Source organism: Chiloscyllium plagiosum, chromosome 11 (assembly GCF_004010195.1).
Source record: "Chiloscyllium plagiosum isolate BGI_BamShark_2017 chromosome 11, ASM401019v2, whole genome shotgun sequence".
NCBI classification, from domain to species: Eukaryota; Metazoa; Chordata; class Chondrichthyes; order Orectolobiformes; family Hemiscylliidae; genus Chiloscyllium; species Chiloscyllium plagiosum.
In genome coordinates this window covers 55,101,381-55,113,900 of record NC_057720.1, presented here as the reverse complement: position 1 = coordinate 55,113,900, position 12,520 = coordinate 55,101,381, and the positions used below count along the sequence as shown (strand labels likewise).

The window sequence follows — 12,520 nt, the reverse complement described above, 5'->3', positions numbered from 1 at the left end:
CCTGAGGTAGGGTGGGAAGAGGTGTAATCCAGGTAGCTGTGGGAGTCGGTGGGTTTGTAAAAATATCGGTGTCAAGTCGGTTGTCATTAATGGAGATGGAGAGGTCCAGGAAGGGGAGGGAGGTGTCAGAGATGGTCCAAGTAAATTTAAGGTCAGGGTGGAATGTGATGAATTGCTCAACCTCTTCGTGGGAGCACAAGGTGGCGCCAACGCAGTCATCAATGTAGCAGAGGAGGAGGTGGCTCCTCAGATGCTGCCTGAACTGCTGTGCTTTTCCAGCACTGTGTTGGTGAAGTTGATGAATTGCTCAACCTCTTCGTGGGAGCACAAGGTGGCGCCAATGCAGTCATCAATGTAGCGGAGGAGGAGTTGGCTCCTAAGATGCTGCCTGAACTGCTGTGCTTTTCCAGCACCTCTAATCCAGAACCATGGATTGATGGTGCAGGTTTTGGAGATGTTACCAAAGAAGCTTGATGGGTAGCATGGATACTTTATAACCATAGTAGTGGAAGGTCAATGTTTAGGTCATTGAGTATGGTGTCATTCAAGTGGATTGATTTGTCCAGGATGGGCCTCAGCTTCTAGGGTACTGAAAAGATTATTAAATTACACTCCTGATTATTACCTTGTTGGGAGATGAGTCATTTGCTACAGAATACCCAGCTCTTAACTTACTAGCTACATTATTTAAAGTCTTCTACAAATGATTGCTGTTGAAGTTGGAAATAGTAGGAATTAAGTGTAAAATTTTATTATACTATTCCATACCTTATTTTTACTGTTAACTTGGGAAATCACTTTTTCAATAATTCAGTTAATCTTCGATCCAGTGCTTTTCCATCATTTATTGATTCTCACAATGATTGGAAGCAGCTAACTGAATTGAAAACAACAGATACATGTCATCGTGTGGGGTCAGTGGTTGTGTGGCAGTTTTGAAAGAAGTGCCACAGACTTTGTTGGCTATGATCATTATTAAAGGCTTAAATACAGAAACCCAAGTCAAACTTGTTAAGTTAACAATGTTGAGAAGCTACTAAAATGGTCAACAGAACTCCTCATGGCAAATAAGGAGATGGCAGAAACGTTAAACCAACATATTTATATGTTTGTATTCAACTTCATAGTATAACATATGAAAGCAAATTCCAAAAATAATGGAGAACAAGAGTCTAATCTAGAAATTTAGGGTTATCATTATTAGTAAAGAAAGAATACTGAAAAATTAATGAGAATAAAATCCCTTGAACCTATTGATCTGGGTCTCAAGAGTTTTAAAATAGTTTGCTAGAGAGATAGTGAATATATTGATTATGAACTTCCAGAAGTGCCATGATAATAGAACTGTCCCCTTGAACTTGAAGATAGCAAATGTCACCTTGCTAATCAAGGTAGGAGTGGAAGAGAAAATAATAGTACAAACCAGTTAGTCTGACATCACTAATATGGAAAATGTTACAATCTTAGGGACATGGTGACAGGGCTTTTGAAAATCATAATATGGTTTGAGAGAAACAGAAATCACAAATCTATCAGAGTTTGTTACGGGTAACGAGTAAGTTAGCTAAGGGAAAAGTGGTGAAAGTAATGCGTTTTGATTTTATAAGAAGCTATTGTGCAAAGTTAGTGCTTATGTTTGGGGTTGAGATTATTGGAGATTAGCTATTTTTAAAAATTGTTTTATGACCTACAAAGAGACTTGGATAAAGTACAGAACTAGGCTAACCCGTAACAGATGAAATCCAGTGTAAATTGATCGAGGTCAACAGAAAACATGAGTGCCATGTGTTGTTAGATTCCAAGAAGTGAAGATAGTGCAGAGAAAACCACAAAGTCCTTTCCCTTATCAAATTGTCAACTTTCAAGAAAGACTGAAGAAACTAGGGTTCTTTAGCCTCTAACGGATTAAATTTGAGAGGGACCATCACACAAGAATAAAAAGCATTGAAAAAGTTAACACTATTTCAAGATGTAGTAGATGCTGGAACAAAGTCAAGACTGGCAAGCAGAAAGATTCAACCAGATATCGAGAAGAACCACTTCATGCCAAAAAATGATCAACACTTAGAAAAATCTTGATGGGGTAGTGAACACAGAACTTCAAACTTATTCAGGAATCAGTAGAAAGTGCAATGGGATGTTGGCTAATCTTTTATCCAGATGGATGGGCAAAGAGGAGCTTTGTGTCCTGCCCTCAGTATCTGTCTTGTGATGGTCCTTTGGAGGTTGAATAGCTTCTTTTTCATTTCAAAAGTATACTTTGTCCATAAAATGTACCTTTATAGATAGATAATCACATATACAGTCTGGTTCTGTATAGTAGCATATCAAGGAAACCAAACAAACATTGGAGTTTGACTCAATCCAAAAAAACCAAAGGCATTTCTTGCACTTACAAGACTATATTTAGATGCATTTGAAGCACCAGGAGGGTCAGCTAACTGAATGAACCCACACTTACCTTTAGCAGGAAGATTTCAGACAGTAGTCTTTCCCCAGTTGAGTGGCTGGTCAACATTATCCATCCAACCTTAGGCATGGAGAATGATCAATTGGATGAATTCATCCAGAATTGCATATGAATAAATGCCTTTGGGAGAGGGTGGGGGGAAATAGGAGCAGGAAGGAATACAATTAGCAAGTCATACCCTTGAAAGCATGCCAATCAGTTCACCAACATACCCCTGATTCCCAAACACTGGGAAAGGGGATTCTACACTGGACTGCTGAATGACAAAGGAAATGAGCAAATTGAATTCCTGTTTAGTTGTGTGAGATCATTGAGAAAAGTTTATGTAAATATGTAAACAATACATAGTAAACAGAAATATGATTAAATCTAAAATGAATGGGAAAATACCATGAATGACAAATTTCCTGGCCTTGCTGACTAACATGACAAGTGAGCAAATAAATTAGTCATAGGAAAAAGCGAAGAACAAACATTATGATTCAGGTTGTGAAGATAAACAAAAGCTGAACACAATGAAAGAAAACATTTGAGATAGCGAAGTGCGTGCAAAAGCAAGAACGATTTTAATACATGTGCATTTGCGTAAATATTGAAAAACGATTATGTTTAGCTTCTCAATGGGGTTTGCTATTTTCAATCTCTATTTTGAAAAAAAAAGCAAAATACTGCAAATGCTGGAAATCTGAAATAAAAACAGATGTTGCTGGAAATACTAAGTAGATCTGGTCAGACAATGTTTCAGGTTTATAACGTCAATCTCCTCATTACTCTGCTTGCAGAGTGTCACCAGATTTACTGTAAGTAAACTCATTCGTGTTAATCAATATTGGAATTCAGTAACGTTTTACATCGCTTCAAATGGAAAGAATAGATAACTTTCAGTAAGGGGGCTAAGGTCTATTAAACGTGATTTCAACTCTCACTGAGAGAAGAAGCGTGGATCAAAGCAAACACTATTTTTCTCTCTATATTAAATATTTTCACACATTTTAAAGAGTGTGTTATTTATTGAAAACCTCCTAATTTACACCTAGAAACGTGGCAAGATCAAACCCGGATTTCAAATGGCTTTCAGAATTAAAACAGTAAAAAGACACCCTGGAGACAGTAGCTCATCTGAGACGTACCTCTCCTCAAATCTGAATCCAAGCTCGACATTCAGAGAATAGGTAGGATTCCGTTCGCAGGATCCGCATTCACCAATGAGAAATAGGAAGGAGCCTGAGTAAGGAAGATTGAAAATCGAGGTCGCATCCTGGTATTTAATCATTGGTAAGTTTGAACCGAGGAACAGGCGCTGCCAACACATAGGGGGCAGCAGCAGGGAAGTTACTCGAAGTTTATCATTGCATTTCAAATCATCAAATTCCAAGATTGAAAGCAATTCGGAATATACAGTAATTGCATGTTGGAAGATTAACAAATTATCAAGGTGCAATTCAATGCTAAAATAAATATTTGGAGGAGAATTCGAACTTGAAAGGTTTTGGGTATTTTTCCTCAACAAATTGCAATTCCTCTTGACAAAACATACCTGTACTGATGTGACTGTATCATAAACACACATTCATTCTAAACAGTACAGACGATGTGCACACAGGTAGTAACTTCAACTATTTTTTACTTTACGACAGGACAGATGTCAGTCTCCCGCAGATTAACATAAACAGCACCACAGTATAACAAGAAGGCAACAGCATCGCAATGTGTCTTATCACCAGGAGCTCCAGCCTTTGATAGCAATTCTGCTGAAATTTACCAGGATTGTTAGATATAAAATAATATTTGTCTATTCGTAGAAAGGCTAGAGATTGTTACAGAGTCACATAGATTGCTATTTTCTGCATGGATAGTGTGGAGCCTGAACTTTCAGAAAGATAGCTGTGGGAGGGGACTGTATAGAGTTGGTCAACCAGTATGTTCACTTCAAATTAAATCATAATATACATGGAAATCTCTTTTAAAAAAGACAAAAAACAAGCAAACTCATAATCCATCCAGAAGGTATAGCCCAAGTAAGCTTTGTTCTTGGAGCAGCATGATTCACTCTGGCTGTATTTTGTTTTGTTAGCTAAATCAGATCCATTGTTACTTTCAAACAAGATGACTGAAGATCCAAGTGTCTTTAAATATTGTAACTATGCCCACATCCACCACTTCCTTAGGAAGTTCATTCCAAAGTGAACCATCGACAGTGTAAAAAAAATTGCCCCTTTAAAAAAAATCTTTCCTCTCCCCTTAAAGTATGCCTCCTAGTCTTAAAATCCCATACCAAAAGAAAAGACACCTATCATTAATCCTATCTGTACCCCTCTTGTTTTATAAACTTCTGTCAGATCACCTCTTAACCTCCTAAGCTCCAGTGAAAAAGTCCCGGTCTATCCAGCCTTTCTTTATAACTCAAACCTTCCATACCGGACAACATCAATTGGAGATGCCGATGTTGGACTGGGGTGTACAAAGTTAAAAGTCACACAACACCACGATATAGTCCAACAGGTTTAATTGGAAGCACTGGCTTTTGGAACACCGCTCCTTCATCAGTCCACAACCACCTGATGAGGGAGCAGCGCTCCGAAAGCTAGTGCTTCCAATTAAACCTGTTGGACTATAACCTGGTGTTGTGTGATTTTTTAACTTTTTAACATCAAGGTTTTGAAGTGCTGCATCATTGTAAAGTAGCCATGATGTGGAAGAGCCGGTGTTGGACTGGGGTTGACAAAGTCAAAAAGCACTCAACACCAGGTTATAGTCCAACAAGTTTATTTGGAAGCACTAGCTATCAGAACACTGTTCTTTCATCAGGTAGCTGATGAAGGAGCAGCTCTGTAAAAGCTACATTTCCAAATAAATCTGCTGTAATGTAGGTAGTGCTGCAATATATGCAACAAGCTCCCACAAACAGCAATGTGATAATCAATGTACAGAAAAACTGTTTTTGTGATGGCAAATAGGGGATTGTGTTGGACAAGACACCAGAGAGAACTCTCCTTTAAAACAAAGCCAGGGATTTTTATATATTGACCAGACTGGGCCTTGGTTTAACACTCTGTCTGAAAGATAGCACTTTGAAGAACAGTGCTGCATTGGAGAATCCATCAAGGTTTTTATGCACATGTCCTTGAGTGGAACTACTTAACTCACAACCTTGCGACACAGAGCAATGAATACTAGCAACTGAGCCTCAGCTGATAAATAAGAAGCAGCCCCACAAACATTCATTCATTCTGAGGAGGCACTAGGAATATAATCCTCTTAATGTGAAGATGAAATGAAGACAAAATAAGCTTGTTTTTAAAAAAAATTATTATGGTATCTGTGGATTATACAATATTAATTAAATAGTTTCAATTTTGGTTAAGTGGTGACAGTCACAACTCTGAGTTAGTTGTGGGTTCAAGCCTTTTGCTAAAGAATTGTGGACATGATTCAGGCTGGCATTTCCAGGCTGGCATCAGTGCTGAGAGGTTGCTGCATTGGCAGGGGTGCCATCTTTTAAATGAAATGCTAAACTAAGGTTCAATTTTCTCTCTCAGTTGGAAGTGAAAATTCTGCTCCCTAATATTTACTCCTCAACCAATATCTACTACTTTTCTTCTTAAGCAGTTTCTCATGGTCACAGTTGGTGTGCTTCCACACTAAATGTGAGTTTTCAGGTGACCAAAGAGTCCAATGCACATTCTTGCTGGGACAGATGAGGTTGGTGAAATGAAGGTCTGGGATGCCTGGGTTGCCACATACACCTTTCTCTGTCAATATTTTACCTCAGCTCTCAATTAGTGCTGAGCCTCAATGTGTACTGATACTTCCCAGATGTTTTCTCTGCAATTTGGGTAGCGTTGGGTCAGGTTTGCAGATGTTTGATGGCTTTGAAGGTGTCCTTGATGTGTCTTCTTTACCCTCCGGCAGCTTGCTGGCCAAGTTGAAGCACTGAGTAGAGCACTTATGTCAGATGTGCAGACAATGTGGCCCACACAGTGGAACTAATGGAACATAGTCAATCCTTCAATGTGGGCAATGTTGGCCAGAACAAGGGCACTGATATTGGTGTACATGTCCTGCCAATGGATTTACAAGACTTTGTGGAAGTAGCAATGAGGTTTTAAGGTACCTGCTGTCCATAGTCCAGGTTTTTGAGCCACATGGAAGGCTTGTATCACTACTACTATGTGAACCATGATCTTGCTGCCAAGTTCGAGCATCTGGTCTCAAACACTGTTTTCCTCAGCAGACCAAAGGCAACACTGGGGACATTGTGTTCAACCTCATTGTCAATGGCTGCCCCTGTTGACAGCAAGCTCCCAAGATATGGAAAGTGGACCATGTCATGATTTTACTAATGGAGGAAAAGTGTGATGAGTTGAAAGCAGGTTGGAGAATCTTTCACTAATGAATGTTTAGAGTATGGCTCATGCTGTCATATGTCTTGGCGAAGGTGTTGATGATGTTTGGAGTTTGGCCTCAGAGTGTAGGCAGAAAAATGTGGTGATCTTGGAACTGCAGATGGTGGAGGTTGAACCAGTTTCTCTGTGCATTATCTCCACTCTAGTGGGAAGCTTGCTGAGGAAGAGGTGGAGCATTGCAGCAAAATAAGTCAAGAAGAATATTTGTGCATGACACCAACCCAGCTTGACCCTATTCAACTATGAATTGTTGTTGTGTTATTTAGGATCACAGCCTGCATGTGTTATTTTTAAATGCATTCTCAGGATATGCGCATCTTGGGTTAAGCCAGCATTTATTGCCCAGAGAACAGTTAAGGGTCAACTGCATTGCTGTGGGTTTGGAGTTACATGTCAGCCGGACTAGGTAAGAATGCCAGTTTCCCTTCGTGAAGAACATTCGTGAAGCAGTTGGGATTTTTCTGACAGTTTTACGATCATCAGTATACTCTTGATTCCAGATTTTTATTGCTTTCAAATTTCACCATCTGCCGTGACAGGATTCAAACCCAGATCGTCGGAACATTACCTGGGTCTCTGGATGAATAGACTGGCAGTAATACCACAGGGCCATCATCATCATGGAGGAGGAGAAGATGGTGTCAAACCTTTGGGGCTTTTTGCTGGACCTTAGCATTAGTTGTTTGGAGAGCTGCTTTATAGTGCTTAAGTTGGACTCCTATTTGAGGTTCAGAAATGTCTTGTGCTTGAGGCTTATCATCTCCTGTATCACCTTTGCAACCTCGTCGAATCAGAGTTGGCGATTCCTGATTGAGGGATCAAGCATCTTGTTGCAGGTGCTGACTATGGGTGCCTTGAGGAGATGCCAGGCCCTGTTTGCATCACAGGAAGTTATCAGGTTGGTAGTAAGATGCAGGCAGAATAGAGAGCTCTTATCAGTATATTTGAGTGCCTAAGTGTTAATTTTACAATTACACTGTTTCTGTTGCCTTTGCTACTTTGGGGCAACATTGATACGGATGAGGGAATGAATTCAGCAGTGGTTCATCCAGCAGTTGCCAGCTCCTTTCATAGTATGAGTAATTCAATCATCCTTGCGATTTCTCACTTAGATAATGCTGTAGTCAAGCAGCTGCCAATGTTTGGAGAGAGGATGTTGCTACGAGGCCTTGTACTTGACTCTCTACTGGAACAAGGTGTTGTTTATAGAGGCAAACAGTCACAGAGATGTACAGCATGGAAACGGACTCTTCGGTCCAACCCGTCCATGCCGATCAGGTACCCCAACCCAATCTAGTCCCACCTGCCAGCATCTCATTCATATCCCTCCAAACGCTTCCTATTCATAAACCCATCCAGATGCCTTTTAAATGTTGCAGTTGTATGAACCTCCACCACTTCCTCTGGCAGCTCATTCCATACACATACCACCCTCTGTGTGAAAAGTTGCCCCGTAGGTCTCTCACCCTAAACCTATGCCCTCTAGTTCTGGACTCCCTGACCCCAGGGAAAAAGATTTTGGCTATTTATCCTACCCATGCCCCTCATGATTTTATAAACTTCTATAAGGTCACTCCTCAGCCTCCGCGCCCCAGGGGAAAACAGCCCCAGCCTATTCAACCTCTCCCTATAGCTCAAATCCTCCAACCTTGGCAACATCCTTGTAAATCTTTTCTGAACCCTTTCAAGTTTTGCAACATCTTTCCGATAGGAAGGAGACCAGAATTGCACGCAATATTCCAACAGTGGCCTAACCAATGTCCTGTATAGCTGCAACATGACCTCCCAACTCCTTAAGTTAATACCCTGACCAATAAAGGAAAGCATACCAAACGTCTTCTTCACTATCCTATTAACCTGCGACTCCACTTTCAAGGAGCTATAAACCTGCACTCCAAGGTCTCTTTGTTCAGCAACACTCCCTAGGAGCTTACCATTAAGTGTATAAGTCCTGCTAAGATTTGCTTTCCCAAAATGCAGCACCTCACATTTATCTAAATTAAAGTCCATCTGCCAATTCTTAGCCCATTGGCCCATCTGATCAGGATCCCATTGTAATTTGAGGTAACCTTCTTCACTGTCCACTGCACCTCCAATTTTGGTATCATCAGCAAACTTACTAATTGTATCTCTTATGCTCACAACCAAATCATTTATATAAATGATGAAAAGTAGTGGACCCAGTACTGATCCTTGTGGCACGCCACTGGTCACAGGCCTCCAGTCTGAAAAACAACTCACCACCACCACTCTCTGTCTTCTACCTTTGAGGCAGTTCTATATCCAAATAGCTAGTTCTCCCTCTATTCCATGAGATCTAATCTTGCTAACCAGTTTCTCTTGGGGAACCTTGTCGAATGCTCTACTAAAGTCCATATAGATCACATCTACCACTCTGCCTTCATCAATCATCCTTATTACTTTTTCAAAAAAACTTAATCAAGTTTGTGAGACATGATTTCCCATGCACAAGGCCATGTTGACTATCCCGAATCAGTCCTTGCCTTTCCAAATACATGTACGTCCCGTCCCTCAGGATTCCCTCCAACAACTTGCCCACCACCGACGGTAGGCTCACTGGTCTATAGTTCCCTGGCTTGTCCTTACCACCCTTCTTAAACAGTGGCACCACGTTAGCCAACCTCCAGTCTTCCGGTACCTCACCTGTGACTATCGATGATACAAATATCTCAGCAAGAGGCCCAGCAATCACTTTCCTAGCTTCCCACAGAGTTCTCGGGTACACCTGATCAGGTCCTGGGGATTTATCCATTTTATAGAGTTTCAAGACTTCCAGCACTTCCTCCTCTATAATATGAACATTTTTCAAGATGTCACCATCTATTTCCCTACATTCTAGAACTTCCATGTCCTTGTCACAGTAAACACTGATGCAAAATACTCGTTTAGTATCTCCCCCATCTCCTGCGGCTCCACACAAAGGCCACCTTGCTGATCTTTGAGGGGCCCTTTTCTATTACTAGTTACCCTTTTGTCCTTTATGTATTTGTAAAACTCTTTGGATTCTCCTTAGCTCTATTTGCCAAAGCTATCTCATGTCCCCTTTTTGCCCTCCTGATTTCTCTCTTAAGTCTATTCCTACTGCTTTTATACTCTTCTAAGGATTCAATTGATCTATCCTGTCTATACCTGACACATGCTTCCTTCTTTTGCTTAACGAAACCCATAATTTCTTTAGTCATCCAGCATTCCCTATACCTACCAGTCTTTCCTTTTACCCGAAGAGGAATATACTTTCTCTGGATTCTTGTTATCTCATTTCTGAAGGCTTCCCATTTTCCAGCCGTCCCTTTAACCTGCGAACATTGGCACCCAATCAGCTTTTGAAAGTTCTTGCCAAATACCATCAAAATTAGCCTTTCTCCAACTTAGAACACTTTCAGTGGCTAGTGTATCAGGAGACCCAGATCCTGTTGCTTCTCACTTTCCAAATGTATTGCCTTTTAAATAAAAATTTGCTTTCCTGTTTTTGCTACAAAATGAATAATGTCACATTTATCCACATTTGCTATGCATTTGCTCACTCACTCAAAATGTCCCAAGTCACATTGAAGCACTTCTGCATTCCCCCCACAATTCACCTTCCCAGCTAGCTTTGTGTCATGGCCAAACCTCATTCGCTCAACTAAATCATTAAGTATATATTGTGCATAGTTGGGGTCCAAGCACTGATCCCTGCAGTAACCCACTGGTCATTGGCTGCCACTCAGAAAAAGATTTGTTTATTCATGCTCTTTTATTTCCTGTCTACCGACCAGTTCTCTATCTATGTCAGTACAATTGCAATTGCAGGACCGCACTCCCATGTGCTTTAGTCTTATATAATAATTTCGTCTATGGAATCTTATTGTAAGCCTTCTGAAAAGTAAACCATATCCACTGGCTCCCCTTTATCAACTCTACCAATTGCATCCCCAAAAAAATCCAGTAGATTCATTAAGCATGATTTTCTTTTTATAAATCCACGCTGACTGTGCCCAATCCTTTACTGTTTTCTAAGTGCACTGCTATTAATTTTTTAATCATGGACTTTAGCACTTTTGCACTACTGGTCAGGCTAATTGATCTAAAATTTCCTGTTTTCTCTTTCTCTCCTTTTTTAAATACTGGGGTTACACTAGCTACCTTTCTAACCATTGGAACTATTCCAGAGTTTGTAGAACCCTGAAAGATAACTAACAATTAATCTTTAATTTCAAGGGGCACTTCCTTAAGTATTCTGGGATGTAGATGACTACACCCTATGGATTTATCAGCCTTTAATCCCGTCAATTTCCCCAATGCTATTACTTCACTAATACTGAGTTCCTTTAGTCGTTCACCCTCACTGGATCCTGCATTGCCCAATATGTCTGTAATGTTCCTTCTGTCTTCCTTTGTGAAAATAAAACTGAAATGTCACTGGACCCAAAACATTAACTCTGTTTTCTCCCCACAGATGCTGCCAGTTCTGCTGCGTTTCTCCAGCATTTTCTGTCTTTGTGCATTCAGTTGTTCTGCCATGTCTTAGTTCCACGTTATAATTTTCCTTGTTCCTGATGTATGTCTGAACAATTTTTTTCTCTCTATACATAACTATAGAAGCTTTTACAATCTCTGTTTTTGTCTAATCTCTATAAGCTTCCTCTTGTGAGCCTCAGGGTCCAAGCATTCTAAGTTCTGAACTTTGTGTTGAAGCCTCGAAGGTACATCCGGGAGGGGGAGAGTTACCTGGATGCTTTGTTTCAGAAGGCAGTCACACCTGGGAGATTAAGTAATTCACATTCAGCTAGTGATCAGGGACAAAAGAGTGTGACTGTAAGTGAGGCAGGTAGGGGGAACCGGAGTTCAGGAGTGGAGGAGCCTCAGCCCTTGACCTTGTCCAACAGGTACGAGATTCTTGCTCCCTGTTCGGATGAGGAAAAGGGCTCTGGACAGGATGAGCCAACTGACCAAGGCACCATGGTCCAGAAGGCCATTCAAGAGGGGGGAGCTAATAGACAAGTAGTGGTTATAGGGGATCCTATAATTAGGGGGACAGATAGTATCCATTGCAAGCCGGATCGGGAGTCTCGCATGGTGTGTTGCCTGCCCAGTGCCAGGGGGCGAGACATCTCCGACCGGCTTGAAAGGATATTGGAGCGGGAGGGGGAGGATCCAGTTGTTGTGGTCCACGTTGGTACCAACAACATAGGCAAGACTAGGGTGGAGGACCTGTTTGGGCATTATGAAGCACTAGGCAAGAAATTGAAGCACAGGTCCTCAAGGGTCATAACCTCCGGATTACTGCCCGAGCCACGTGCCAATTGGCATAAGGACAAGAAAATTAGGCAAGTAAACACGTGGCTAAGGGATTGGTGTGGGAAAGAGGGATTCCACTTCATGGGGCATTGGCATCAGTTTTGGAACAGGGGGGATCTGTACCGTTGGGACGGTCTCCACCTGAACCGATCAGGTACCAATATTCTAGCGAAGAGGATAAATAGGATGGTCAGTAGGACTTTAAACTTCTGAGTGGGGGGGAAGGGAAAGTGAAAGCGACAGGGAATATGGAGGTAAATGGCAAGATAAGCAGCAGGATAGAATGTTTCCAGGCGGATTTAAAATTGAGGCAGACTGAGAATACAGTAAAAAGCAAGGATAA

The 12,520-nt window shown here is 41.1% G+C and overlaps 1 protein-coding gene across 4 annotated transcripts in view; it reads right to left on the bottom strand.

The window, feature by feature from the left end:
- Positions 1 to 12,520, bottom strand: part of LOC122554406 (GTP-binding protein Di-Ras2-like) — a 55,322-nt gene that overhangs the window by 10,178 nt on the left and 32,624 nt on the right. Inside the window, exons 1-2 of one of the 4 annotated variants that reach the window (XM_043699375.1) lie at positions 3,601 to 3,687; positions 2,462 to 2,590 (exon numbers count right to left, since the gene is read on the bottom strand). The exons of 1 other annotated variant lie outside the window; for it this stretch is intronic. The gene's annotated coding sequence lies outside the window, so the exon portion shown is untranslated. Of the gene's footprint in view, positions 1 to 768; positions 823 to 2,461; positions 2,591 to 3,600; positions 3,688 to 12,520 lie in introns of those variants that run through there. 2 more of the 4 variants (XM_043699376.1, XM_043699377.1) reach the window with 2 other exon arrangements.